Here is a 23044-nt window from a genome sequence, read left to right as displayed (position 1 = left end):
AACTGTTCCTCAGAATGTGCGATAAAAGAGGCGTAGGAGGCGTCGGTGTCCTTGTCAACACAAACTTGGCCATGAGCATTGATTCATTCCAATGCCTAACAACCTGAAATGGACAATTACACTTGAATAGATGTGGCTCACTGCCAGCAGTTTCTATCTTTGTTGTCTATGCACCAACATCCAATTATGATGAAGGAGAAATTCAGAAGTTCCATATGGGGCTGTAGAAGTTCTATAAAGAAGACCGTACCAACTACAAGATGATTGTCGGTGATTTTAATGCCAAGATAGGACCAAGAAGATCAGCCAAAAAGCTTCACATCGGGACCTATGGCCTAGAATGGAACGAAGAGGGTGAGAGACTAAGTTCATCATGTCGACCAAGACCATCCATGGTAACTCACAATTCCAGAAGGCTGAATCTAAATGTTGGACATGGGAGTCTCCCGGTGGACGGTTCCACAACGAAATTGACCACATCATATTCAATTAAAGGTTTTGCCTGACCAATGTTGCTGTTTTCACAAAATTCCAAATGGGATCAGACCACTGTCTCGTTGTGGAAAATTCTACTTCACAGAACAGGGAGAAAGGGCTGTGAAGTTTAAGAAGAGAACTCCCAGAAAGACCACCAACTGGGAGTTCTTTGACACTATTGCTGCAACATGGGAAGATGCCATTGTTGACAACATTGACAAGGAATGCGATCGACTGGTTCAGCACCTCCATGATTGTGCGAGGAACGACAAGAGAGAGATAGCCACAAAAAAAGTGTGTCTTCGAAAACTTTTGAGCTTATTCACCAACGTGGTTTGGTGCATGCCTCAGGCAACCACAAACAAATGTCCAAGCTCGCAAAGCAGTGCAGAGATGTGATAAAGGAAGACCTCAAAGAGAGAAGAGCAGAAATGCTGGTAGATGCAGCAGAATCTGGGAAAAGCATTCATAACGCCAGCCTGTCCTTTGCCAACTACAAGACCAAGATGACTGCCCTCCAATGTTCTAATGGATCTATCACATCTTCCAGAAGGGCAATGGAGAAGATTATCAATGACTTCTACTCAGATCTCTTTGATAGCCATGTCCACCTGCCCACATATCAAATTCCGCAGGATGGATATGTCATTCCCAACGTTCTTCCTTCTGAAATTCGACACGCCATTTCATCAGTAAAGAAACGAACAGCACCCTGCCCAGACAAGGTTAGACCTGAACACCTGAAGAACCTGCCGTCAGTACTCATCAATACACTGGCTCGGCTCTTCACACACTACCAGTATGAACGCAAGGTTCCATCCCAATGAAAAACCAGCAGGACTGTTCTACTGTACAAGAAGGGAGACATCCATGACATTGGCAACTATCGCCCGATCTGCCTGTTGTCTGTCATCTACCAGCTGTTCACTCGAGTCATTCTGAATAGGATTGGCAGAACACCAGATGAAGGTCAACCATGCGAGCAAGCCGGGTTCCGCAAAGGATTCAGCACCATCAACCATATCCACACGATAACTAAGCTCATTGAGGTTTCTCGGGAGTTCAAGATGCCGCTCTAACATTCATTGATTTAAAGAAGACCTTTGATTGTGTTGAGATGGAAGCAGTCATTGAAGCTCTAGCCAATCAGGGCATTCAAACTCAATACATCAGGATCCTCCATGAGCTGTATTACGGGTTCACTATCAGGATCTCACCATTCTACAAAGAAGTGATCATTGATGTCAAGAGAGGGGTTCTGCAGGGTGATACCATTTCACCGAAACTCTTCAGTGCCACCCTCAAGAACATCATGCAATAACTGGAACGGAAAGGAATGGGAGTGAAGATAGATGGTCGGCAACTACACCAACTCTGCTTTGCTGATGACATCGTTCGAATAACACCAAACATTAGCCAAGCAGCACAAATGCTGGCCAACTTCGACCGTGAGTGTGGAAAGGTTGGACTACAGCTGAATCTCACAAAGACAATGTTTATGAGAAACAGCCTCATTCCTGATGCCCCATTCACTCTCAATGGAATGACCATCTCCAAATGCAACAGTTATGTGTACCTAGGTCAGAAGTCAACATGACAAATGACCTGGTACCTGAGTTGTTCAGGAGGAAGAGAGTGGCTTGGAACACCTTCAAGAGTGTCGAAGAAATAGCTAAGAGGACGAAGAACCTCCAGCTCTGGGCACATCTCTTTGATTCCACTGTTCTTCCTGCATTAACATACACCTCATAGACCTGGGCCCTATGAAAACAGGATGAGAATGCTATTCGGGTCTCCCAAAGAGGAATCGAAAGAGCTATGCTTTGAGTATCACATTTCACTCAAATGAGAGAAAGAATCCGGATTTCTGACCTCTGTCGACGGTCAAGAATCAGGGATGCTGTCTCTTTTGCCAAGGTGTCGAAAATCATATGGGCTGGACACGTAATGAGATTTGGAGATGACCGCTGGACAAGATCCATAACCGACTGGATTCCACAGGACGTCAAAAGACCGCCCACCTACGAAATGGTCAGACTTCGTCAAGACCCTGAATGATTGGTTTGAGGCTTTTCATGTTCCTAGAACAAACAGATGCCATTGGGCCACACTAGCACGCAACAGGGACAAATGGAGACGTTACTGGCACCTGTTCGAGCAAATCAATGATTAACAGGAAGTCAAGTGATCAAGTGATCAAAAGAAATTGCCAAGCCCTTAAGTAGCTCAAAGACCATATCCCTTAGAAAATGGAGAAAATGAGTCACCAACCAGATGCAGAAACTGAGGCACTACCCAGAGAAGGGTGAACTGCTCAGAAAATGAAAAGCTTCAAAAAGATCTAATAATTATGATAAGAATAGGATAGGGCCAACAAGAGTCCAAGGCTTTTTCCCTGTGACAACATCCAGATTAACTTTTCTGTATGCTCAACCTGCAGGCCAATAAGTTTAGAAGAAACCCTACCATAAAACCAATTTTATGAATATTCAAATCTTGTTATTCACCCTGAATATTGGCTCACATCTCAACTCTGTACTCTCAGGGTTTTGGAGAGAAACACATTCTCTCTCTCTCTCTCTCACTCTCACTCTTCCCCTCCCTCTCTTACTCTCTCTTTCTCAAAGGAAATTTATTTAAGTAAAACTATTTTACTTTTAAAATGATTGAGATTATTAAAGTGGATTGAAAAGACATTACCCAATGGTATACTATCTAGAAGAAAACACTTTAAATATAAATATGCAGTCAAATCAAAGGGAAAGGTCAAAAAGCTATAATACTAACATTAACCTAGGGAAAGAAGGAGTGGCGATATTATAAGAAGAGTAAATTTTAGAGAAAAAACTTCCATAAACAGATAGAAACATGGTATATAATTATTAAAATATTTATTCTACAAGAAGATATAATAATATTAATTATATATGCATACCAAAACAGAATTGTAAAATAAGTAAGGAAAAATTTATTGAACTTAAAGTGGAAATAGATATCTACAATTGCTTTTCAAAATTCCTTTCTTTAGAATTGAAAAAATAAATGGAAAAATCAGTAATAATATAAAAGAACTTAATAATTTTATGAATGAACACAATCCAATGGACAATTATCAAATCTATTTTAGAGGCAGAATATGGAGCCAGAGAGATAGTACAAGAGTTAAAAAAGTGCTCACCAAGGACAGAGGATACAAGGGCCAGGAGGATTGCTCCATAGCTGGAAGCCTCATGAGCGGAGGGGAGAAGGCAAATGGAATAGAGAAGGGATCACTAAGAAAATGATGGCTGGAGGAATCAGCTGGGATGGGAGATGTGTGCTGAAAGTATATTATGTATCAAACATGATGACTTCTCAAGTGTATGTATTGCAAACCAAAATGCCCAAAAGTAGAGAGAGAGGATAGGGAATATTGTCTGCCATGGAGGTGGGGGTGGGGGTTGGGGAAGAGGTGGTATAGTGGGAGATTGGTGGTGGGGAATGTGCACTGGTGGAGGGATGGGTGTTTGATCATTGTGTGATTGTAACCCAAACATGAAGCTTGTAACTGTCTGACGGTGATTCAATAAAATTTTTTAAAAAAGAGTTATGGTGCTTGACTTGGGTGCAGTCAACCCCAGTTTGATCCAAAGCACCATTTGAAGAACTATCCTCAACATTGCTAGGAGTGATCACTGAGCACAGAACCAGAAGAAAGCCCCGACCACCACCACGTGTGAGTTCTCCTGCCCCAAAAGGCAGAATACACATTCAAAAGTACATGAAGTAGACACCAAGCTAGATTATATCCTGGACCATAAGTCAAACCTCAACAAATTTGAAGAACTAAAATCATACAGATTGTGTTCTCAGAGACCAGTGAATTAAAGCAAAATTCAAAACTGAAAACTAAGATGAGGGGTCGGAGTGATAGTACAATGAGTGTGACATTTGCCTTGCTTGAAGCCCACCTGAGGTTCAATCCTAGCACACGATATATTCCCCTGAGACCACTTTAAACACACAGTGATCCTTAAATGCACAGTCAGGACTAAATCCTGACCACTGCAGGGTATGACTCCAAAATAAAACAAAACAAACAAAATCCCAAACCAAACTACAACCCCAAAATCAAACAAACAAAACAGAACAAACAAAATCCCAAATCAAACGAAACCAAAAACCAAACCAAACCAAGTCAAAACAAAACAAAAACCAACCCAGAAAAAAAAAGATGAAAATATTCAACACTTGGAAACTAAATAACACAATAAATAGCCAAACAATTCATGAATCAATGAGGAAGTCCCGAGGGAAATTAAAAAATATCTCAGAGAACTATGGACTGGAGAGATATTACAGAAATAATCCCTGACTGTGCTAGATCACGATCATGATCACGACCATCCTGTTGTTCATCTATTGCCTTGAGCAGGCCCCAGTAACGTCTCCTTCATCCTAGCCCTGAGATTATTTAAAAAGTGCCATATTCAAGGCTCTTTCAGGGTTAGGAGAATGAGACCCATCATTGTTACGGTATTTGGCATATTGGGTACGCCACAGGCAGTTTGTCAGACTCTGCCATGTGGGCAGGTTACATTCAGTAGCCTGCCAGTTTGTCCAAAGTAAGAATGAGATAATAAGATGTCCTGCAGCAGCGAATGTGGGCGCGTGCTTCCAGGAGCTGGGTTTTATAGTCTCTGGGTCTTGGCCCTTGATGGGATTAAACGGGCCAATTGGTGGGTGTGACCCCTGGCTACTGGATTATGGAGGATCTGGGTGGAGGATGCTCAGCCCTGATCCGAGCAGGCTTGGAGATCTCAGCCCCCGGCCCCACGTTTCTTTGTTCCTCTGCCGGTACCTTCATGCGTGTGGAGAGTGGTCTCAGCATGGTGGTGACTGGTTCTGGAGGTCTTCAGCTGGCGGAGCCCTGGTCGGGGCAGGGAGGGAAACTCAACCCGCTCCACTCCAAGGGGCCCTGGCAAGGACAGCCAGGCGCGGGGGCAGGAGACTCTGCACTGTTCTCTTCCGGGAGCTGGGTTTTTTAGTCTCTGGGTCTTGGCCGTTGATGGGATTAAATGGCGCCAGTTGGTGGGTGTGACCCCTGCCTACTGGATTATGGAGGATCTGGGTGGGGATGCTCAGCCCCGATCTGAGAATCCGAGCAGGCTTGGAGATCTAGCATGAAGGTGCCAGCAGAGGAACAAAGGCATGCGTCCCGGGGCTGAGATCTCCAAGCCTGCTCGGATCAGGGCTGAGCATCCTCCACCCAGATCCTCCATAATCCAGTAGGCAGGGGTCACACCCACCAACTGGCGCCATTTAATCCCATCAACGGCCCGAATCGGACGTTTACATTTGAATAGATGTGGCTCACTGCCTGCGGTTTCTATCTTCGTTGTCTACACACCAACATCTCATTATGATGAAAGAGAAATCGAGAAGTTCTACATGGAGCTAGAGAAGTTCTATAAAGAAGACCACACCTTCTACAAGATCATTGTGGGTGATTTTAATGCCAAGATAGGACCGAGAAGATCAGCTGAAGAACTTCACATCGGGACCCATGGCCTAGAATGGAACGAACAGGGTGAGCGACTGTCTGAGTTCATCATGTCGACCAAGACCATTCATGGTAACTCACAGTTCCAGAAGGCAGAATCTAAACGATGGACATGGGAGTCTCCCAGTGGATGATTCCACAACGAAATAGACCACATCATATTCAATCGATGGTTTTGCCTGACCGATGTCGCTGTTGTCCCAAAATTTCGAACGGGATCGGACCACCGTCTCCTTCGTGCAAAATTCTACTTCACAGAGCGGGGAGAAAGGGCTGCAAAGTTCAAAAAGAGAACTCCCAGAATGACCACCAACTGGGAACTCTTTGGTACTATTGCGGCAACATGGGAAGATGCCATTGTTGACAACATTGACGAGGAATACGATCGACTGGTTCAGCACCTCCATGAATGTGCGAGGAACGCCAAGAGAGAGATAGCCACAAAAAATCGCCTATCTTCGAAAACTCTTGAGCTAATTCGCCAGCGTGGTTTGGCGCATGCCTCAGGCAACCGCAAGCTAACGTCTGAGCTCGCAAAGCAGTGCAGAGATACGATCAAGGAAGACCTCAAAGAGAGAAGAGCAGAAGTACTGGTAGATGCGGCAGAAGCCGGGAAAAGTATTCGTAACGCCCGCCTGTCCTTTGCCAACTACAAGACCAAGATGACTGCCCTCCGACGTCCTGATGGATCCATCACATCCTCCAGAACGGCAATGGAGAAGATTATCCATGACTTCTACTCAAATCTCTTCGATAGCCATGTCCACTTGCCGACATACCAAATTCCACAGGATGGATATGTCATTCCCAACGTTCTCCCTTCAGAAATCCGACACGCCATTTCATTGGTAAAGAAACAAAGAGCACCCAGCCCAGACAAGGTCAGACCTGAACACCTGAAGAACCTGCCGTCAGTACTCATCAATACACTGGCTCATCTCTTCACTCGCTACCTGTCTGAATGCAAGGTTCCGTCCCAATGGAAAACCAGCAGGACCGTACTACTGTTCAAGAAGGGAGACATCCATGACATTGGCAACTATCGCCCAATCTGCCTATTGTCTGTCATTTACAAGTTGTTCACTCGAGTCATCCTAAATAGGATTGGCAGAACACTAGATGAAGGACAACCATGCGAGCAAGCTGGGTTCCGCAAAGGATTCAGCACCATCGGCCACATCCACACGATAACCAAGCTCATTGAGGTTTCTCGGGAGTTCAAGATGCCGCTCTGTTTAACGTTCAACGGCCAAGACCCAGAGACTAAAAAACCCAACTCCCAGAAGAGAACAGCGCAGAGTCTCCTGCCCCTGCACCTGGCTGTCCTTGCCAGGGCCCCTTGGAGGGGAGCGGGTTTTGTTTCCCTCCCTGCCCCGACCAGGGCTCCGCCAGCCAAAGACCTCCAGAACCAGCCACCACCATGCTGAGACCATGCTAGATAAGCCTAACATATATAATGTTGATAATAATGGACTATTATGAACAGTTCAACAAACATAAATTTGATAATTTAGGTAAATTAATACATTTCTCAAAACTCCAAACTATCACAGCTCACCCAATATGAAGCAGACTAAGATGTTTCTTAGGGAAGTTGAATTAATTATTTAAGAACTCTTACATCTGGCGGTATGATGCCGCCAACAGGTCAACCTGTACCTGCGGGATGAGTGCATCAGCTGCCTGAGGGTGCCTTCAAGCTTCCTGACACCCCAAAATTGTCCCTGTGCCTTTGGCTGGACCCCAACAACTTGGAACCAAGTTTATCAAGAAATTAAATGACCAAAAGTTAGGTTTGTGGGAGCCATGCCCACAAACCACCTCCAGCTCAGCTATACAAGCTCATTTATTGGCCTTATTTCAGAGACCCATAGGTAAATCCCGAAAGAGATCAAAAGTCACAGTTAATCTCATACTCGTGCATGGCTGAACAGACTAGGGTAAATCAGAGGGGGGCAGGGTGGCCTGTGCCTGCCCAAGCAGAGCCCCCCAGCAGCCGCTTGCTTCCACAATCCAAAATCGCCGCCATACCCCCAGCCTGACTCCACTGTCTCAGGACAGACTTCACCAAGATATAATCTTCTGAAAATTTGGGTATGTGGGTTTTGTGACTGAAATCTCCAGGCTTTCATGGAGTTGGAGTGGGCTACCTCCTCCCAATTTCCAATACACATGGAAGCACTGGCAATCACCCCCACAAACCAACTCCAGAGCCACCCTGTAAACTCTATTACTGACTTTGCTTCAGAGACCCATAAATAAATCTCTAAAGAGATAAAAAACCAGAGAGACAGCAGCAAGTCAGGGACGACAACACAGAGCTGGAGATATCTCTGGCCCAATACCGAGCCAATTTCATGGGGGCACCTCAGATGGACCAGGTGCAGTCTCCCTGCCTACTCCAGATGGAATCCCGATGACCAAGAGCTTCCACAAGAAAGGCCCAGGTATGTGGGTTCCAGAAGTAGATATCCATGCTGCATGGTGGCAGAGGAGCTGGCTGTCTCTCCACGGCTTCCTGCCCACTCGTTGGCCTGGCTGTCACCCCCAGGATGTGCCTCTGGGTGCATCTTAGCACTCCAATAGCTTTGGTCCAGAGACACCCAATTGAATCCCAAAATGGATTAGTGCCCTACAGAAATGTCTCTGGAACCCAACCATTTACAGTCTAGGATTACAGAAGCATACAGCTGTGGCACCCATGATATTCAAAACAAGCAATGGACAATAAATCCACAAAGTGCATAGATGGTAACATAGGTAAAATGTTTCATGAAGTCAGTGTTACAGATGTTTTTTGAGAACTCAACTCCAACTCACTAGGCACTACCTAGTAGGGGAAACAAAAACAAAGCTATACAATTGTGTCTACTTTAAATTAAAAAGCTTTTGTACAAAAGGACAAAACAAAAAGTCATTCTTCAGTAATAATAATGGGAAAAGGCATTTTAAAATTATTATTCAATAAAGGTTTAACATCAAAAATCTATAAAGAGGCAGAAATGCCTCCAGTCTCTGCAGTAGGTTTCTGGCACTGGGCCACTCCAGGTGGGAATTGGTTTCATGCCTTGGCCTGTTTCCCCTTGCGGACCGGTGGCCAACATCCTCCAGAGGCCACTGGACAGTCAGGTTTGGGCCCGCAGTGACGAGACACGCAGTGTCTCATGGGATGGGTGGGGAGACGACCCTTTCCTCCCCACCCCAACGAGACCCTGAGTTGCCGCCCACAAACGGCCTCTCTGGTTCCTGATCAAGCCATTTAATGGCCATGATCCCAGAGACTCAGAAACAAATCTTGGAACTGAGCAGCTTTTGGCAGAAATGCGTGTAGTCCCTGCAGTAGGTTACCAGCACTGGGACGCTCCAGGCGGGAATAGGTTTCGTGCCTTGGACTGTTCCCCCTGGCGGCCCAGTGGCCACCATCCTCCAGAGGCCACTGGACAGTCAGGTTTGGGGCTGCAGTGGCGAGACATGTGAGGTCTCATGGGATAGGGGAGGAGCCGGCCCTTTCATCCCCGGCCCAAGGAGACCCCGAGTCATCGCTCATGAACAGCCTTTTTGGCTCCTGATCAAGCTGCTTAATGGCCATGATCCCAGAAACTCAGGAACAAATCTCGGAACTCAGCAGGTTTTGGCAGAAATCCCTCCAGATTTAAGTGTTAAAATTTCAGAATTTCAAAATTGCGCAGCCACTACTGCAGCCATGCAACATCATATGCTATTCTTAACCAGCAATAGAAAACAAATTGTCTACTGTTGCCTTTTTAGCAGATCTAAGTGCTGGGGTAAAATCCCAAATAAAAATGGTGGATCTGGTGTCAAAATATTGAATGTGATCAAAGTAGAGAGAGACTAATGTGGAAACCATCTGCCCCAGATGTATGGGGAGGGTGTGGGATGGGGGTATACTGGGGTTTTTGTTGGTGGAGAATGTATGATCGAGACTTAAACCCAAAAGCTTTGCAACTGCTCTCATGGTGATTCAATAAATAAAATTATAAAAAATGAAAAAAAAAGTAAGGTGGAGTTCATGCCCAATTCAATCAGCTAATCAATGGCTGAATAAATAGCAGTACTCCTACATAAAAAAATGAAGTAGAGAGAGAGAGTAATGTGGAAATCATCTGCCACACAGATAGGGGGAGGGTGTGGGATGGGGGATATACTGGGGGTTTTGGTGGTGGAAAATTTGCATTGGTGAAGGTGTTTTATCATTGTATAACCAAGACTTAAACCCAAAAGCTTTGTAAATGTTCTCATGGTGACTCAACAAATAAATTTATATAAAAAGAAGCTAAAAATAAATCTGTATCTACTCATCTACTTTCATGTTTCTTACAACATTATTTATAATAGTTGAAATATGAAAACAACCATATTTTCATAGATAAGTAATTGGATAAAGAAAATGTACCAGGCATTTACACAATGTAGTACTATGTAGCGGTTAGAAAAGATGAAGTCATGAAATTTACATACAAGTGGTACTACATGGGAAGTATCATGTTAAGTGAAATGAGTCAGAAAGAGAGGGATAGACATAGAAAGATTGCATTCATCTGGGGAACGTAAAGTAACAAAATAGGAAACTAATACCCAAGAATGGCTGAGATTAATACCAGGAATTTTGCTCCATGGCTTGGAGGCCAGCCACACATGCTAGGGGAAAAGGCAGCTCAGATAGAGAAGGGAGCACCAAATAAAGGGTGTTGGGAGCATCCTCCCAGGATGGGACATGCATGCTGAAAGTAGACTATAGACCAAACATGATTGCCACTCAATGCCTCTTTTGAAAAGCACAACACCCAAAAGGAGAGAGAGAGAACAGAGGGGAATGCCCTGCCACAGAGGCAGGGTGGGCTGCGGGGGATGGGGGGTGGGAGGGATACTGGGATCCGTGGTGGTGGGAAATGGGCACAGGTGGAGAGATGTGTATTTGATCATTTTATAATTGAAACCCAAGCACAAAATTTTTAAGTCTACAACTGTACCTCATGGTGTCTCACTAATAAAAGTTGAAAAAAAGAAGAAGAAAAAAAGAATATGTACCAGGGGCTGAAGAGCTAGTACAGTGGGCAGGGCTCTTGCCTTGCATGCAGGGACACGGGTTTGATCTCTGGCACCCATCTCTTTCCCCTGAGCCGTGCCAGAAGTGATTCATGAGTTCAGAGCCAGGAGTAAGTCCTGAGCATCTTCAGGTGTGTCCCTCCCTCCAGAAAAGAAAAAAAGAAAACATACTATACATCATGATGCAATAATATATAATACAATAATAATATATTAAATGACATTTATTATAATAATAAATGACAAGATTTTACTATCTGCAATAGAGTGGAAGGAACTTGAGGGAATTATGCAAAATGAATTAAGTCAAAAAGAAAAAGATAAGTATTAGATAATTTTACCCATGTTCACAATATAAAGTTATAAAAATGATGAACAAGCAAAATAAAATAGAAGCATTATGTTGGTATTGACAACAGAACAAAGATTATCTAAGGAAAAAGAGGTGGGGTTTGAAGGAAAGGTGCAGGGGTAGTGTAAGAACGAGTGGTACGGTTTATTTGCAAAGCTAAATAAAACGAAAGAAACATACTTGTTCATTTAAAATTCGTCTCATGTCATATAAAATTAACTCCTCTCAGATGATAAACCTGGGCTGGTAATCTTGTGCAATTTTCATATGTGGCACTGTATAAGTGTTCCAAATCCTGGATTTGACTCATCAATTTCAGGGGAAAATGTGCAACAGAGAGCTAGGCTGAAAAATAAAACCTAACAAGCTGTGAAATTGAAAACCCCACATTATTTTATGAGAAAATTTAGATATCTATATAAAAATTAACACCAATTCCACAGAGTTCCATACAATTCTACACAATCTTCCCCCCAAAAAGAAGGGAGAATACATTTCAATTTAATTTATGAAACTAGTTGTTACCCTGATGTCCAACCCAGGCAAAGATGATGCCAAAAAAAGGATAGACCAATTTGCCACAGGAATGCACTTAATAAAATATTACTACTAGAATTTCATAATGTATAAAAGGAATTGTACAAAACAACATGAGGTTTATTCTAGGAGTTTTAAGTTTTAACATTTGAATATTAGTCAGTTTGATGATCATGCACTGTAGCACTGTAGCACTGTCATCCTTTTAATCATCGATTTGCTCGAGTGGGACCCAGTAGCGTCTCCATTTGTCCCAGCCCTGAGATTTTATTTTATTATTTTTTAACTTCATTTTTTCCATTTATGTTTTAATATTAAATTTGTATTTTATTAAAACACTGTAATTTATAGTTATCCATAGTTTTAAATATACAATACTCCAGCACCAATCTCACCATCAGTGTCAACTTCTCTCCACCAGTGTCTCAGGTTCCCTCCCACTCACCCAACCCCCACAGCCTGCCACCATGAAATGCGCATTTTTGAGTTACATTGTTGGTTTGGATCAAATGTTTTCAGTACTTGCAGTTTTTAAGATATTTTTTCCCTTTCAGCTTGTAAACATGCTAAAAACATCCACACCATGAAATAAGGGCTTTGGTCTAAACAATATGATACAACTGCAAAATACATGTTAATGGTCACTAAGGATTCTCTGGCTTAATTGCTGCTATTGTTGTGGTAAAGAGAATAGTGTCCAGTCAATCTAGAAACTGGTGTCCTACTTCTGCTTGTATTTGCAATTTTATTTATTTTTTTCCTCCTTCACTTTTTTTTTTATTAGTGAAACACCATGAGGTACAGTTGTTGACCTTATAAGATTTTGTGCTTGGGTTTCAGTTATACAATGATAGAGTATTCATCCCTCCACCAGTGCCCATTCTCCACCCCCAATGATCCCAGTATCCCTCCCACCCCTCCCATCCCCCCATTCCATCCCGCCTCTGTGGCAGGGCATTCCCTTTTGTTCTCTTTCTCCTTTTGGTTGCTGAGGTTTGCAAAAGATGCATTGAGTGGCTATCCTGTTCTGTCTATAGTCTACTTTCAAAATGCGTCTCCCATCCGGGGAGGGTCCTCCCAACACCCTTTACTTGGTTTTCCCTTCTCTGTCTGAGCTGCCCTTTCCCTTAGCATGTGCGGCTGGCCTTCAAGCCATGGAGTGAACCTCCTGCTACTTATCTCGGTTATTCTTGGATGTTAGTCTCCTATTTTGTTACTTTATATTTCTCAGATGAATGCAATCTTTCTGTGTATGTCCCTCTCTTTCTGACTCATTTCACTTAACATGATACTTTCCATGTAGTACCACTTGTATGTAAATTTCATGACTTCATCTTTTCTAACAGCTGCATAGTACTCCATTGTAAAGATGTACCAAGTTTCTTTAACCAGTCATCTGTTCTCGGGCACTCAGGTTTTTTCCAGATTCTGGCTATTGTAAGATGTGCTGCAATGAACAAACAAGTGCAGATGTCCCTTCGACTATACTTTCTTGCCTCTCTGGGATATATTCCCAGGAGTGGTATTGCTGGATCAAATGGGAGCTCAATTTCTAATTTTTTGAGAATCGTCCATACTGTTTTCCAAACGGCCAGCCCTGAGATTTTAGCATTGTAAACTTTATGCCCTCTCTCGACGCATGCAGCATGCCAGCTGGATGTGCTTGGACATAATGGTGAGGCGCTTGGCGTGGATGGTGCAGAAGTTGGTGTCCTGTAAGAGCTCCACCAGGTAGGCCTTGCACACCTCCTGTAGCACCATGACAGCCGAGCTCTGGTAGCACGGGTTGGTCTTGAAATCCTGTGCGATCTCACACACCAGCTGCTGGAACAACAGTTTGCAGATAAGCAGCTTGGTGGACTTCTAGTAGCAGCGAATCTCGTGCAGGGCGGGGGTGTCGGGCCAGTAGCGGTGCAGCTTTTTCACTCCCGCCCATGGCTGGTGTACTCTTGTGTGCCACTTTTGTGGGCAGCTGCTTGCAGGGCGCCTTCCTGCCTGTTGGCTTGTGCGCCATCTGTTTAGTATGAGCCCTCTCATTCTTCCCAACTCAGCAGGAGGCTCCGTCAGGATTAGGGAAATGAGACCCATTTTTGCTATTATTGTTGGCATTTCTAGTATGTCACGGTAGCTTGCCAGGCTCTGTCCCGTGGGCAGTATACCCTCAGTAGCTTGCCGGGCTCTCCTGGGGTGGGCGGGGGGGGGGGGGGGAGATGGAGGCTTTTGGGGCAATCTCTAATCATCCCTGCAGGTATTCCCAGTCTATGGAATGTGAGTTCCTGGTGACCGACCTGCTGATATTAAAAACAATAAAAAGGGGCCAGGGAGATACTGCAGAGTGTAAGGTATATAGCCAACTTTGGTTTAGTCGTTGGCATCACATATGGTCCCCCAAGCACTGCCATGAGTGATTCCTGAGCATATAATTTAAAAATACCATAAAAACAGGAATAGAGGAAATTTCTACTTGAAAAAGATCATCTACAATAGTTTATTTCCTTGGAAACAATGCAATCTGATTATACCACACTTAGTAAACATGATTCAGACGGGTCCGCCTAGTGAAACAAAGTAAGAAAGAAAAACAGAAGACACCTACTTAACATAAAAGCCAACTAAGCACAATAAGCAAAATATTAACACAAAAGGCTCAACTAGCAAGGAATAGCTTAGTAAACCCTCAGACAGGACTTAATTACCCCACGGTGAGATATAATAATTTTCACAAATTTTTCTCTTAATGAAGTATTTGTTGATAATTTCGTTAGCCATTTAGTTTTAACAAGCAATATAAAGCAAATTTTTTTTGTGCCAGCTAAGGGAGCAGGCTTGGTGTGGGGGCGGGGGGCGTTGAAAAATAGGGACAATGGTGGATGGACAGTCACACTGGTGGTGAGATTGGTTTTTGAATATTGAATGCCTGTAACAAATGTATCGTGAACAACTTTGTAAACCACAGTATTTAAATTAAGTGGGAAGGGGAGAATCTCACAGCTAGAAGGAAAAAAAGGAAAAAAGAAATACTTTGGAAAGAAATATACTAGAACTTAGCCTGCAGGTGGAAGACATGATTATATATGTCAAAATACAAAAGGAAATATGAAAAAAAGGCAGAATTTAAAAGTGAGTTCATGGAGCTGGAGATGTACCTAGTGGGTAAGGCACTTGCCTTACAAGTGGCCAGCCTGGTTCAATACCCGGCACCACATATGGTTCTGCAAGCTCTTCTTCTAGGAATGATCACTGAATGTAGAACCTGAGCACTGCCAGATGCAACCTAAAAACAAAAACCAAAAAATCAAAAATAACGACAACAATAACAACAACAAAAAATGAGTTCACATGGCAACCATTGCTCTGTGATCCTAAATATATCATGGGAAGAAATAGCAGAACTGATTACCTAGAATTTTCCTTTCAGAATTCTCCAGCACATAATATAAGAAATTTCTAATACAAGAAATTCTCTCAAACATAAAGCAAAGTAAAAGTAAAGGCCCTCCTGTTGATCATCGATTTGCTCGAGCGGGCCCAGTAACGTCTCCATTGGAGACTTTGTTGTTACTGTGTCTGGCATATCAAATACTCTCGGTAGCTTGCCGGGCTCTCGGGCTCTCTGAGAGGGGTGGAGGAATCGAACTTGGGTCGGCCATGTTGGCTGCGTGTAAGGCAAATGCCCTACCCGCTGTGCTATTTTTAGTTTATTTATAAAGTTTTTATTTTTATCAACAACGTGTATATATATGAGTGCTATAGTTCAATTTTGCCACCTTTTAATCTCTTGGTTCTCTGACAATCTCTTTTTACCTTACATTTGTTTACATTTTCAGTTGTCTGACCTATAGAGTTTCCTGCAGACTAAGTTTTGCTGACTACGTTAGTTTTTGTTTGGTTTAGTTTGATTTTTAGTTTTTGGGCCACTCTATCTGTGATCAGGGCATACTTCTGGCTCTATGCTCAGCGATCACTCCTGCAAACAATAGGGAGAACCATATGTGGTGCCAAGGATTGAACTGAAAGTCAGCTGTGTGTAAGACAAGTGCCTTAACTCCTGTGCTATCACTCTGGTTCCAACTAACTAAATTCTCCTAGTGTAGTTTGTAATGTTCTTTAGTATTAAGTGTTTCCTATGAATTAGAAGTTGGATATAGATAGCTCCATCAGATTCAAGTTTAATATTTTGGCAAGAGTATTTTTATAAGTTGTGGTGTACTCATAATACATGTCTTATTTTATCCTTTTCTTTGCATTTTTAGTGGTTGCTAATAATGTCAAAATCAACTGAAACATTAGCCTAATACTGTGACTTATAGAATTATATATGTGCATATATTATCTGTGCACAGATGATCAAAATACATTTCCCACATATACTCCTCATTCACAGTTTTTTTTCACAGCTCAAAATTTTCTACTTGTTGAGTGTCAAAGGCTTCTTTTCCTATGTTAATGAAGGTTACTTTTGAGAAACACCCTAAGTAGTGGGCTGTTTGCAAGGGGATAGACCTAGACCTTGTGATTAGGGGACCTGAACTTCAGTAAACACTTAGATATGCACACCAACTGAAATTCCAACCCCTTCCCACCTCTCCACAACCCCCCCCCCCCTCCGCCCAACTCCTGGGAGGAAAGAAAGGCTGGAGGTTGAGTCATTACTGATTATGTAATAAAGCCCCCACAAAAAAACCAAGAGGAGAGGACTTTAGAGAGCTTCTGTGATGGTGAACATATATTTAGTGAAGAATAGCATACGCAATGGGTACACAAGCTTTATACCTTTATCTTGCCCTATGCAGTCAAATGCTTTACCCCTGAGCTATACCCCCAATGGTAAATGGTAAAGGCCCTCTCGTTGTTTGTCGATTTTCTCGAGCAGGCCCAGTAACGTCTCCATTGGAGACTTTGTTGTTACTGTGTTTGGCATATCGAATACGTCACGGGGAGCTTGCCAGGCTCTGCCGTGCGGGCGAGATACTTTCGGTAGCTTGCCGGGCTCTCCAAGAGGGGCGGAGGAATCGAACTCGGGTTGGCCATGTTGGCTGCGTGCAAGGCAAACGCCCTACCGCTGTGCTATCGCTCCAGCACAGCGGGTAGGGCGTTCGCCTTACAAGCGGCCAACATGGCAGACCCGAGTTCGATTCCTCCGCCCCTCTCGGAGAGCCCGGCAAGCTACCGAGAGTATTCGATATGCCAGACACAGTAACAACAAAGTCTCCAATGGAGACGTTACTGGGCCCGCTCGAGCAAATCGATGATCAACAGGAGGGCCTTTACTTTACTTTACTTACTTGCCCTATGCATCTCTTTCATTTGTCTGTTTCTGAGTTATATCATTTACAATAAATAAATTATCTGATGAGTAAACAAATTTTCTGAGTTATATGAGTTGCTCTAGCAAATTGATCAAATTTGAGAAGGGTGCCTTGGGAGTCTATGATTTATAACCAGCCAGAAGCATGGATAATACATGGGTTTGTGAGAGTCACTTGAAGTGTGAGGTGGGGATCATTGGGACTTCAGATCTAAAGTAGGGTGGTCAAGGAATCATTTACATCTCTCATACTATTCACATAACTTTTCACTGGACAAAAGCTTATCAGTACAAGTGTGTGCAGTTTTGATATTGGGTGTCCAAAATTCAGTGGCAGTGGAAGAATAGGGAGATCAACTGTAGCCACTGTCTTGGCAAAGTAGAGAGCTGCTGAGCCGTGGTGTTACTAATTATAGACTAAGCAGGGGGAAGGTCAGGACTGAGGGGCACTGAAGTCTCTGGGACTCTAGCAATGTCCCTTCACTAAGAAGGAAAACCCTAGTGAAATCCTTAGTAAAAATAAAAAAATATAGTGAAGCCTGCCATTAGAGTAAGTAACCAATGGTTGTAGTTACCTGTAACTCATTCTAGAGATCTGGGATCACAGTCATAAACCTCAAAAGGACAAGGGGTTTGGTCACAAGAGGGAAAGGTAAAGACTGGTTCTTTTCGCCAAAAGCAGTGATTAAAGAAGACCCTTGATAGGGTTTCTTCGTTGACCCCTTATAAACCCAAGTTCCTGAAAACAAAAGAAAACAAAATAGATCTTTCCAAACTAGAGTTATAGCACCTCCTACTGGGAAAAACCCAAATGTCAGAAAAGGTCATCTTGCAAAAGAATATGAGAAAGAAAATTGCTCAGAAATCAACAGTAAAGACATTGAAAATGGGGAGCCTAACAATGAATTTCAGGAATTATAGGGGCGAGAGATAGCACATCAGGTAAGAGACTTGCCTTACATGCAGCTGACTTGAGTTTGATACCTGGTACTCCACATGGTCTTCTAGGTCTGCCAAGCGTGATCCCTGAGCGCAGAGTCAGACCTGAGCACTACCTGCTGTGGTCCCAACACAAAACAAACAAAAAAGTAACTATTATGAAGAAAATTAGCAAGATAAATCCAATACATACTAACAAAAATTAATAAAATATAAAAGGAAATGTAGGAGCAGAAGTTTTTCACAAAAGTGAAAACTATAGGTGTCTTTGCATCAGTTTTCTTTTGTGTTCACCACAAGAATTGCATGCCTTTGTATATATAACAGTATTTTTTCCTTGCTGGTTTCCAACCTTCATCTTTAACCTAAACTGAGTCTGTCCTACTCTTCTTCCTCTTTTTAATTGCCATTTCATTTTATTTTCCCCTCCTTCCTTTATTGTCATGGTTGCAATGTCAGTGGTTGCTCCTTTAGTTGTGGTGCTCACCTACACTTAATTGTGGTGCTCACCAAAGGCTACACACTTGGTGTTCACTAGGACTTGCACACTTGTGGTACTGAGAATCACAATGGCAGTGCTGGGATTATACTCAGTGATGTGACATGATATCAGGGATTAGACTCATGCACAAAAAATTGTCACTTTGCAACTGAGCTGCATCACCTGTTCTACTCTCTCTTCAGACCAGTTCTATATGTTAAAATATGCATATTGGTCCATGTAGTTATTTACCTTCCCCACTCCCCCATCTCCATAATGCTCTTCCTTTAGAGTAATTCTCTAACCTCCACTATAAACCTTGGAAACAATTAATTGTATCTCCATCACCATATTTTCAAGAATATCACATAAATGCAATTATACAATGAATGGTATATGTGAAAATAGTGAAAGGTGAAAGACTTAAAATTCAGTGAAGTAGTTTATCATTTTTTCTTTTATTAGTTGTACTTGTAGTATGGTATTTAAGAGATTTTTGTTTTAGGGCCACATCCAGCAAAGCTCAGGAGTTACTCCTAGTTCTGCACTCAGGAATTACTCCTGGCGGTGCTTAGGGGGCCATATGGAAAGCCCAGGATTGAACCCAGATAGATCAATTGTATTCAATACAAACATGCTACCTGTTATACCATCTCTCTGGCCTCATATTTTTTGCCTAATTTCAGGTCACACAGATTTTCTTCCCCATTTTTTTCTCCTAGAAATGTTATGATTTTAGACTTAAACATTTTGTTCTTGGATACACTTATACATATAGATATCCAATTGCTCTTGTATTGAAAGAACTCTTCTTTCTTCGCTAAAATACTTTTGAAAACTTGTTACATGCCAAAAGAAGTTGCTTGTCCATATGTGCATGGATCTATTTGTGCATTCTCTTCAGCTCCATTGAACTATCTGTTACCATACCAACACCAGCACACTGTCTTGATTAAAGTTGTTTTATAGTAAATCTACATTTGTTTGTTGTTATGTCAATGTACAACCCCACCTATGTATACCCCCACCCTTTAGGATTTCTATATAACTATGCTCTAAGGGGAGAGATTGAACTACATTGGGGATGAGAGAGAAAAAAAAACTGTCTACCAACTAGCCTGGGCCCCTGTTTCTCTGTTTCCCTGGAACTTTGTCCTTCTGCCGCCATTAACCGTCCTGGGGAGGTGGCTCTTGGCCACAGAATGCTGTAGTCCCACGTGCCCATGTTTCCTTTAAACTCACAGGTATTAGTTATTATATTGTTCTGAAGCTTCATTCTCTTCAAAATTAATTTTGGCTATTCTAGGTTCATATAGTTTGCTGCAGGTTGACTTTAGGTTGACCTTGCAACCACTCACTACTTTCGGACTAGTCCCTGAGCAATAGCACAGCGGGTAGGTCATTTGCCTTGCACATGGCCAACCTGGCCGACCCAGGTTTGATTCCTCTGCCCTCTCGGAGAGCCCAGCAAGCTACCGAGTATCTCTCCCACACAGCAGAGCCTGGCAATCTTCCTGTGACGAATTCGATATGCCTAACACAGTAACAAGTGTCACAATGGAGACGTAACTGGGCCCGCTTGAGCAAATCGATAAACAATGGGAGGACAGTGACAGTGACAGTGATTAGGTTCATATGAATTTCAGAATCAGTTGAACAATTTCTACAAAAATCCTTCTAGGGGCTGGAATGAGAGTACAGTGGATAGAGTGCTTTCCTCGCACAAGGCCTTTCTATCCTATGGTCCCTCAAGAAACCAGGAATAGTAATTCCTGAGTACTGAGTACAGAGCTAGAAGTAAGCCCTTGAGCACTGCTGGGTGTGGCTCCAAAACAAACAAACAAAAATCTTGCTGGGAATTTGGTTGCTATTTTATTGAATCTATAAATTTGAAAAGAGCCATAACAGAGTGGCAGGGAAACTGGGGACACTGATTGTGGGAAATGTATACTGGTGAAAGAACTGGTGTTAGAGCATTGGATGACTGGAATCCAATCGTGAATAATTTCGTATTTGTGTATCTTACGGTGATTTAAATAAAAAGCAACAACAACAAAAAGACTTGTCATCTAGCAAGATGAATACCCTAAATCATGAACAAAGTATTTGCTTTATATCTTTCTTAATTTCTTTCAGCAATGATATATAATTTTCAATGTACAGGTTCTTTGTCAGACTTATCTCTGACTTTTCAAAATTTTTTTAATTAGTGAAACGCCATGAGGTACAATTGTTGACTTTTCAAAATTTTAATGCTATTGTAGATAGCCTTGTATTTTTAAATTTAAATTTCTAATTGTTGTTACTATATAAGAAAAGGCGATCATTGTACCCTGCAAGCTTTCTCTAAAACATTAGTTCTAATAATTCTTTCTTCTAAATTTCATCAAGTTTTCTATAGGTATAAACATAATCATCAGACTGGGAAAGTTAAATAGCTTATTAATATCTTACGGGTTCTGGTAGATAAAATAGACAATAGCTATTAATATGGGTTTTTTATTTGGTTGCTATTAAAATTTTAAGCCAATCTTGAATACCTAGGACATATCCCACTTGGTCATAATGTATTTTCATTTTGATGTATTGTTGTATTTGATTTGCTAAGATTTAATTTTAAAATTTTGAGATCCAAGTTCATGATTTGCATTTATAGTTTAATTTTTTTTTTGTCTTGGTGTCATGGTAAATCTGCCTTCAGGGAATGAGTTGGGGGAATATTTTTTTATTTAAAAAGGTAAAGGCCCTCCCGTTGATCGTCGATTTGCTCGAGCGGGCCCAGTAACGTCTCCATTGGAGACTTTGTTGTTACTGTGTCTGGCATTAATAATTATTTAAAGACAGTTTTCAGAGAGATTTCAGATTCATGAGAGCATTTTTAGAAAGTACACATAATTCCCATATATCTACTTTTTCCATCAATAACATCATTTCCCCAGTGGTTAACATCTTGTGATATATAATGTGGCACATTCATTATATTTAGATTTGCCAATGTTGATACTTTGATATTAGTTAAAATTCACAGTTTACATCAGTGTTCAATATTACTTTATTTAAAACTTTCTTGACATTTGTGCATGATTGGTTATTAACTATAAATTTGATTTCTAAAATTCTCCATTTTTTTCAGGCTATTAAGCTTATTTTTTAAAATTTTTATTAGTGAAACACCATGAGGTATAATTGTAGATTTACAAACTTTTGTGCTTGGGTTTTAGTTATACAATGATCGAGTACCCATCCCTCCACCAGTGCCCATTCTCCACCACCAATGATCTCAGTAACCACCGCCCCAATCCATCCCCTCCCCTGCCTCTGTGACAGGGCATTCCCTTTTGCTCTCTCTTTCCTTTAAGGTGTTGTGGTTTGCAATAGAGGTATTGAGCGGCCATCGTGTTCAGTCTATAGTCTACTTTCAGCATGCATCTCTATTGAGCTTATTTTTGATTGACTGTGGTAAGCATATGATGATCCTCAAGATTCTTCTCAGTGGTATATATGACCTGTATATTAATACCCATCCTTTTAGTGTGGTGAGACTTGTTTGTTTTTAAATAATGTAGGAGTACTGCTATTTGTTCAGCCATTGATTAAGCTGATTGAATTGGGCATGATCTCCACATTACTTTTTCATTTTATTGTATCACCGTGAGATAGAGTTACAAAGCTTTCATGTTTGAGATTCAGCCACACAATGATGAACACCCATCCCTCTACTAGTGCACATTTTCCACAAACGATGTCCCAAGTATCCCTCCCCCCCCCCCCCCCCAGTCCTCACCCTGCCTCTATGGCAGACAATTTCCTCAATACTCTCTCTCTAATTTTGGGCATTATGTTTTGCTTGAATTTTCCTACCACCATTTACCACCATTCAAGCCTACTTACCAGGGGCAGATGCTAGATAATATATTTTCCATAGCTCATTTTGAATATCATGAGAACTCGTGCAGCCGCGACTCTAACTATAAATTTCTAGATTGTAAATGGTTGGGTTCCAGAGACATCTCTGTATGCACTACTCCATTTTGGGATTCAATTGGGAATCTCTGGGCAAGGGCTGTTGGTGCACTAAGATGGCATCTGGAGGCAAATTGTGGACGTGACAGCCAATCTTCTGGGTGGCTGAGGACCTGGGGAGGGACAGCCTGGTCCTGTGCCACCATGCGGCTTGGAGATTTAGTCCTGAACCCGCATACTTGGGCCTTGCTTGTAGAAGCTCTTGGTCATTGGGATTCGATTTGGAGTAGGCGGGGAGACTGCACCTGCTCCATCTGGGGTGCCCGGTGATATTGATTCGGTATGGGGCCTGAAGAGATCTCCAGCACTGTGGTGTCT

At 42.3% G+C, this 23044-nt stretch overlaps 1 pseudogene; it reads right to left on the bottom strand.

Moving 5' to 3' along the window:
• Nucleotides 1-13595: 13595 nt before the first annotated feature.
• Nucleotides 13596-19871, bottom strand: LOC130038095 (histone H3.1-like; annotated as a pseudogene).
• Nucleotides 19872-23044: the final 3173 nt, after the last annotated feature.

This window comes from Sorex fumeus, unplaced genomic scaffold (genome assembly GCF_029834395.1).
Source record: "Sorex fumeus unplaced genomic scaffold, SorFum_2.1 ptg000073l, whole genome shotgun sequence".
NCBI classification, from domain to species: domain Eukaryota; kingdom Metazoa; phylum Chordata; class Mammalia; order Eulipotyphla; family Soricidae; genus Sorex; species Sorex fumeus.
The sequence above is the reverse complement of the archived record's forward strand: the minus strand, read 5'-3'. Positions and strand labels throughout refer to the sequence as shown.